Source organism: Phalacrocorax carbo, chromosome 2, assembly GCF_963921805.1.
Source record: "Phalacrocorax carbo chromosome 2, bPhaCar2.1, whole genome shotgun sequence".
Classification (NCBI taxonomy): domain Eukaryota; kingdom Metazoa; phylum Chordata; class Aves; order Suliformes; family Phalacrocoracidae; genus Phalacrocorax; species Phalacrocorax carbo.
In genome coordinates this window covers 26,249,301-26,257,928 of record NC_087514.1, presented here as the reverse complement: position 1 = coordinate 26,257,928, position 8,628 = coordinate 26,249,301, and positions in this window count along the sequence as shown.

The following is an 8,628-nucleotide window of genomic DNA, read 5'->3' as shown; positions in this document are numbered from 1 at the left end:
CTCAGGATCTTGGTTTCTATATTACTAGAGGTGTAATAATCAACGTTGATAGGAACCTAGAAAAATCCGTGTATACTGGATTGGCAGTATACTGGCTATTTTCTAGAAGTAAAATCTTAACAGGCTCTGTCCACTTCTCCAGTCAGCTGCCGCATCTTATCATTGGTGTTCTTGAATGTGGCAAAGTAGTCTGGGGAAAAGAAAGTATTTCCTTCCTATGCAGGCACCGCAGGTCTTCCTGCCAAATGAGAAGAGCAAAGGCTTAGTTAGGCTCTACTGCTGCTACCAGGCCAGCTGCGCATTCACTCTCTCTATTTTATGTTCTGGAGAAAGCATTACAAATGTCTCTTTCTGCAGTTGGTCCTCTTGTTCTTGAGTGTGCTGAGTCAGGACAGTAGAGGCAGCCCTGTCTGCCCTCTCAAAAGGGGTTGCTCTCCTGTAAAGTTAACTTTTGGCAGGAGTGCGGTACCGTGAAGAGGAAGAGAAGGAAAACCATGCAGTATCACTGGTACATTGGGTTGCTGCGGTGATATCTTGCTTCCAGGCCACAAGGCCAGCACTTTGCTACGGTGTTGAAGTGGAACAAATCCTGACAATGTGCTGACAAAGGCATCAATGGAAGGGCTGATTTGTTCTAGTGTAGGAAAGAAGCCATGTGATGCAGTGAATGGTTAGTGTGGTGAGAGGGATTTATCAGTGAATTAGCAAACAGGATATGGAATAAATAAAGTCGAGTTATGACTTCAGTCACAAGAGAGGTTTGAGTGGCCTCAGAAAGTAAAGCAGCACTTGGGAGTTGCAAATGGTGGGAGGCTGCTTGAATAAGCAATCTGTGTTTCCCTTGTATCCTTCAGGAAACAGCTCTCTCTCGGATGGTCATGCCTGATTCTGGCCTTAGAGACAAAGTTGTGAACGGAGGCATTAAATACCTGTCACTCAAGTTAGTCTTAATTTGCCTGCTTTCACTAGTATTATATCCTTTTATTTCTCACTAGTGATTGGTGGATATAAGAAATTCCATTCATCAGTTCTGATAAATTATAATTACACATCCTACCAAAATTCGTCCAATTTATGCTTGTTTCTTTTTTTAATCTGACAAAATATTTTCTCACATTGGTTCTAACCTACTGGTCATTTTTCTCAGAAAAGCTACTAGCAAAACTAGCAGATCTGTTACCTGCTAATTACGCTTTGGAAAACAATTTCTGTGCCTCGTTACATCATCTAGTTAGCCTGGTCCACGTAAAGCAGTAGTCTCACAAGTATCCTCCTCAGTGACTTTACATATTTTGTGTATCTTTACGGGCGTCTTTTTTTTGGTTAGGCATAGAATCGTATCTCCATGTTTCTCTTCAGAGCACTTCACTGGAGTCTGTTCCAGAGTCTCTTTCCACTTAGGCTTGCAGGTTTAAGATAGCAAAACATCAGAATTGTATTACTTCTGTAACCGATTGTATTTTGTCCGCAGTGGGTAACAGCTGTGGGGTCAGAAGTGCTGTCCAAATTGAAACTCAGACATCACTTGCCCAGTGATCTTGCTTTAATTGGTTTCCCATTTAGCCATCTAATAGTCTTAGTAAAAACAAACCAAAGAAAGGATTACTTTTCAAGAAAAAATGCAAAACCCTCAATCATTGCCTTTGAGAAATACATCCTCCAGATTGTCCCTGCTTCCCTCACAACTTAGCATCTGAATATCTGCATCTTATTTCAGTCCCCTCTAGTGTCACAACATTCAACACTACCAGAAAATGCTTTCCAGCCATAAACGTAGGAACTGCTATACTGCAAAAGGGGAGGGCCATGTAGTCTTTTACACTTGCCTCGGTATTTTTCAAAGGAAAATACAAGAGGAACCATTTAGATTATTATAAGCAGTCTGCCATAATAGAAAGGATGTTTTTCCTTACTGCTCTGATGCCAGGTTAAGACCCGAACTACAAATGTTCAGCTATAAAGGGATTTAGAAGGGCGATACAGTGTTACGCTGAATGTTCTCAGAACCTGTTTTCCATTGCGTTTGCTGACGGCAGTTGTGCGTTCTCAAAACTACAGTTGTCCTTCTGTCTGAAAACATAATTTTTTGCAGCTTCTATGAATCTTGCTTTAAGTCTACAGACTTTTTTTTTTTTAATGTGGCTCATCCTCAGTCACTTTGAATCCATTGAAGTCAATCAAGTAAGACATTGTCATGAATAACATCCACAGGTACATAAAACAGGCAAAACTTGCTTCAGAGTGTGTGTTGATTGGTATTTGCCCTTATAAACAGGCAACTGTTTGCAGCTAATCCTTCACTGACCTATGTTCTCAGCTGAAGCAAATGGTGTTTAGTCTCCTGCTCCAGCAGAGGCAAGTTATATACGCAATGGGGAAATCTATGGATGTTTTAGATTCCCTGTTCTAGGATGGGCCTCCGGATCAGCACGGTCAGAAAGGCAGGGTAGATGCACATGTCTGTTTCATGGATAAAAAGCTGTAAGTCTTTAAAGGAGGGTGCTGGTTTTCTTTCTTCATACTAGAGGGGGAACTTCGGAAACCTTTAATTGTTCAGTAGTAAGTGGTGGAGGGTTTTTTGGCAGGTCGGCTCTGGAAGGCAACTTGTACGTGGTAACTACTCCTGGATAACCTGCTGTAAGGTCTGGGAGCAGCTACCCATGTGCTGCTCTCTGGAGCTGAGGATTATTTTGCTGTGTATCTTACACTGACTATACTCCCATCTCACTCAGGGTGTTCAAACTTTGTATTTTACTAACCTGATGACTCCAAAGGAATAATAATAAAAAAAAGTAAAGCTCTAACTGTCAGTCGCTACCTGGAAGGTTGGAATTTGCCAAAGAACAAAAATCCTTTCACACACAACCCCCTCCCCGTTGTACATAATGCACAAAATCCGCAGCTTATTTCAAGTCGCAGGTAGGCAGCGTGTGACTGTTTTCATTAATTCAGCTCTAATTAATTTGTCCTTTCATTGAATTAGCTCAGCTGTAGTTCATCAGCCTAAACATTTTTTCTTTAAGCACCTAATGAATCAGTATGCCCACTCAACCTTCATGTTCACCGACAACTTACTCTAATAGGTTGAAAGATCTCCTTTTCCTAAATAGCCACAAATGCATGTCTTCTGTTGGCTTTTCCCTATAGGCAGTATCTTAGCAGGAACAAATCACGTCAATTGGGCGTGCAGATCCGTTAAGCAAACATCTTGATGATTTCACTCAGATATTCAGTATGGCATCATAAAAATAGGGCCATAAGGGACCCTGGGAATTCATTAAAGTACCAGTCCATCTATTTGCAGACCCAACTATAGCTGTACCATCCAGTTATCCATTCTATGGATGAAATGTTATGCCTAAATGGATTATGTTATTTATTAAATAACAGGATTTATTTTTTTTTAATTGTCAGAGATTTAGAATTTATAATTCATAACAGTTTTGGAAGATGGCAGAAAGGACTCAAAGTAATTTTTGCTTTAAGTTTTCCAGGATTTACAGCTACTCTTCAGGATTGTTTTAAAGCAACATAAAGGATGTTTTAAATCACACTGGGTTGTCAGCGGAGCAAGGATGGCAGTGCACCCACAGGTGACTCTCAGTCGCACAGTGACTGTCACTGTGTTTGCTGCCTGCTACTACTTGGTCTTTAATCTGTGCCAATGGGAGAGGGGCTGTAACAGGGAGGGGAAATGTATACTGATCCATCTTGTATGGTTTTCTACATTAGAATCATGGTGCTCTGGAGAATCAAAGCCAAAACGTTGGGGCTAGGGTGGGTATATTGTTCAGACTTCTCTCAATTTAGTAGTAGTTTAAAAAAGTTTAAAGTTACTCAGTTTAGGGGTAGTTTAAAAAAAAAAAACAAACACTTGAAAATTCAGAGTGCATGTCTAGTTTTGCCAGAGCGTATCTAGATACTGTTCCTTGATATATTCCTGCATATAATCACTTATGGCTGAAGTGTGAAAGCTTATAATACCTAATTTCACACCTTCTTGAGTTACCCCAGGCAGAGCAAAACGTTGTGGTCTAGGGCATCCATGCCTGTTTAGATTTCCATGCTTAAATATGCATAAAATTAAATGAAGGAGAAGGAAAAATAGTTAAGATATAACTCTTGGGCTTCTTCAGTGTCAGAAAGACCATGTTCCATCAACAAAGTCTTTGCATATGGCATTCTGGTTCAAAAGTCTGGTCTCTGTTCTAACCAAAAAGTCCAAGCAAAGGTTGGCTGCTGGTTTCACTCCATACAAATCTAGAGATTCCCAGATTCTGTCAGACTCCCCCAGATATTCTCACTCCAACAAAAAAAATCCCTACCATCACCCAGCAACACCACCCCCACCACCCCCACCCTGCAAAAAAAGCCAAACCCAAACTCCATAGGAGGGCTGAGCCAACGGTGGATGTGTGTAAGGGGCTTCATAACAGATGCAATATTTGGAAATGAGAGGTATGAACTATAGCTGCAGAAGTTCCATGAAGTCTGTCTGCCTGCAATTGCTGCTTTTTGTGTAGCGTAAGTGAAGGACATAAGCAACTAATGTGAGGCAGAGGAGGAATTCACCCCATAAATCTAAAATCACAAAGCAGGTAACTCTGCTGCCCAACAGCTGTCACTAACCTTTACAGACCCCTGCCTTTCAAGTTCTTGAGGTGCCTGGAGCTGTGTCTCTGGGCAAGCTCAGAGCTGTCCCAGTGCATGTAGTTTGAATCAGTTTCTCTCATTACCACATCATACAGGCTCTGGATAGACGCTATCCTTCCACCGAGGCCTCCTGAGCCCTTCAGCAAGCTGTGGATGTAACAGCATGGCTGGGCTTTCACAGAATACAGCCGTGGCTGCCATCTGTCACAGGCATCCCAGGAAGAGAGACTCCAACCCAGCTTCCCTCTAGCTTGCAGCGCATTCAAGGCCTCCCCATGCAGGAGGGTACCTTATCCACCAGGAGGTGGCTAACCTGAAGCCGTCAGAGATGTACACAGGCTGCTCTGTGTGACTCAGCTTTTTCCACTGGAGTTACACCACGATGCAGCACAGGATTCGCAGTGCATTTGGGAAGAGGTGAGAGGCACCGTGACTGTGCAGGCCTAGTGGTGTATTTGTCACCTCTGAGAGGGCAGCACTAAGCTCTGATGTCTGCTTCTGAGGCTTGGAAGTAGGCATTTATCTGCCTTTGAGATGTGGATTTGGGCCTCAGTCAGTTGGGAAGGTTCATTGCAAACCATTCCCAGAGGGATGGAGGTCTGAAACTCCTTCCCTGCCAACCCACAGTCCGACACTTGCGTAAAAATTGCTTAAAAATCCCCAAAACTCAAATACAGCGTAACATCTATTTGTTGTCTGCTAGTGTCAGGAGATGAAAAAGCACCCTAAAGATTTGTCCATCTACATTTACTTAATTGAGCTATTGCTTGTTTCTCCTCCAGGTGAACACAGGAGTTCATCTTCTTAAACCATGGCTCTGACCACGACAGTTTAAGGATGGAATTCCAAATTTCAGCAAATGGCTTACTCAGAAATGAACGTGTGGGACTGAACTCCTTCAGTGTTCTGCAGAACGCTTTCCAAAACCAGATTAATATGATTTATATATTTAACAAATCCTATACTCTAAACTTTTAGTAAGGTAATACACTTTGAACTGCAAAAATATGATGCCTTTATGGCACTTGGAAAGATGAAAAATATAAAATTTAGGAGCTACTGAAGTTTCTCCTTAAAAAAAATCTATCTTATAGATTAATTTCTAATAAGGAGTAGAGAATCATCTTTTGCTTTCAACAGTGCAAGTTTAGAATTCAGCATTATGGATTATTTAATGAAAGCTAAAGTTAAAAATGACATGGATATTTGCAGGGACAGAATGAGACACACTCAGAAACAGAGAGGTTCTGGTTCAGCTTCTGAGACCTTTCTTCTCAGGCTGGTGGCAAGCAGTTTGGCTGTGGAAACAGAGGAAAAAGAACGCTATTTGGAAGAGAACTGAGTTTCTGCAATGAAAAAGGGATGAACACCAAATGAATGAAAGGTTGGTCTATATGAATTTCTATATGAATTTATATGAATTTCTATTATAAACATTGTTTTTAGGGACAGGCCTTGCTTGGTGTTGCTACTTCTTTGCCAAATTCTTTCCTACCTTAGGCATACAATGAGTGCAGCCTCTGGTTTTGATGAATTCTCATCATACGAAACCTCGGATCACAAAGGATGGATTTTGTTAGTTTTCCCTTGGCCGATCAGGAATTGCCCTCAAGTTCCAAAGAGGTTTTGAATATACAGATGGTGAGCAGGAATCCTTACTGTGTCAAAGCCAGCGAACCCTGTCCATCAGTGGCAGAGAAGTGATCCATCGGAAAATGAGCTGGGCTTGTGCCTTTCTGGCTCTGTCATTTGTTGAGATCTGGCGATAAATGGTTACTGCTGAGTCTCACCCGTATGGTACATACAGCAGAGGGGCAAAAACAAAAAGCACTGCATTGCAGACTATTTTGAACTCATGTCAAAAGCAACCTATCAATTTGCCATTTAGCTTTCAGGGTAGGTTGAAATGTTAAACTCTGGTAGTAGTTGTACATGGACGGAGCTCAACCAAAAACGGAGACAAAAACTACAGATTCTATCCATCCGAATTCAAGTTCACAGCTTGGGGCTAAATTTACAGAACACACTTAAGCAATCTGAACTCAGAGAAGTTGGGAATCAATCTGTGGTCTTGAATTTGAGTCCCCAGGTTTAGTTTCTATTGCACATGTACAGATACTGGCTCTCATAATAATACATCAGTGCAAGCTCTCCGGTATGGAACGGTACGTGTAATTTTAATGCAACTCTCAAAACCTTTGCAATGAATTTTTTGGAAGATATCTAACAGCCAGAAATTCATGTTACTAACATAAGCTTGACAAAACATTTTCAAATTATATAAAATTACAGATGGTCCTGTTTTACTGGACATGTTGTTTATAATACATGAGATAGATAAATGTTGTGCTTTTTCACAGCAAAAAGAATTCTGCCCATACATGTACATGTTATTTTTTTAAAAGGGAAATGCTTAAAGCCAATTATCAAATCAAATTCTTTTGTCTGTTCTCATTAGTGTTACATGGAAAACAAGAGCCATAATACATACATTTTACCAGTGTTCAATGCAATTCCATACAAATGGTGTGAAGAATCTTTACTTCTCACTCAGTTATTTCCATTGCAACTGTGGTCTGTTTGCTTCTAACAATTTTTTTTTTCCTATGCTGAGTGTAAAATTCTAACACTGTGTTGACCAAGCTGAAGGTAAAACACCCATTGACCTGAGTTCTGTTCAAAGAACCAAGGTGCTCAGAAATGATTAACAGCAAGTTTCTGCAGTTCATCTTTGCCTCTAGTCAGCTGTGGTGGGTTTGCCAAGAACTAACGGCTCAAAGGTTAGCAATCAAGTGTAATAATTTTCCAAATACCAACTATACTCTTAGCTGTGCTGGATCCTATAGAATGTATAGAAATAGATGGTGGCAAAATGTTAGTAACGCTTATTTATAGATAATATATATTTTATTTTGAAATAATGAACTGAATCATTCAATCATTGAATAATGACTTTTCAAAGAATAAATAAATCTACGCATTATGAAGGTGAAAAAAGGAATTTGATAAATTTAGGGATTCATTATCAGCTGGTGTCTATTAAGGAGCATACTAATTCCAACCTCTATCACATGAAGCCCACATTTCCCCCCCCCCCCCCCAAAAAAAAAAAGACTTATTAGAAGCTCAGTTAATGAGATAAATACTTAATTGCTCTATTTTTACTTGGTTTTCTTAAGCCTCCACTAGTGGTCACTGTTGGGGACAGGGCACAAAGTTAAAGGGATGTCAAACACCACTTATGGCTGCTGTTGAGTTTCAAGAACAGAGTGGCCTCTTTTGACCATTATGGAGTTTTTATTTGTTGGGGTTATTTTTCTTTTGTTTTCTTTTACAAAAAAAATGAACAGATCCCAAAAAGTAGAAAGTGATAAGAGTGAAAAAGAAAACATATTTTACAGAAACGCTCTAAAAAAATAAAATTGTTGTTGATAGGCAACATATATGGGTCTACACCAGGGCTTAAAAAAGCTACCACAATATTGTTCAGAGCAAGAAAAAGCATTAATAAAAATGTTTTTCATGCATGCTTGGTTTTCTAGCTATTGTTTGCTTTCTGCATAGAATTCAAGCAGCTTGCCAAGGGTTCCTTGTCTCAGTGGGAGATTTGCTCGCCTTCACCAGGAGCTTTTTCCTTAGCACCGTTTATTGGCTCTTCATCATGGTCCACTGGAAGGGATCAGATCTGTTATTTGTAGAAGGGATGTGGGTTCAGCAGCCCTGCTTGCTTTGGCTCTGTAGGAAATCCACTCACAGAGCTGGGAACATACCTGAACGTGTTAGTAGTCTCTTACAGCTGTCCATGTCACTTGTCACACTCCCATGCAGAAGCTTTTGAATGTGCCCCCTGTCCAGAATCTACATCTGTCACAACAGTGAAAGAGCACCATTCCTTCATTTCTTGTCCCTCAGTAAACCCTTAGGGCAGCATTCTGCTCGGGCTGAGCTGAGCACTGGCTGGATTTGAGGGGAGGA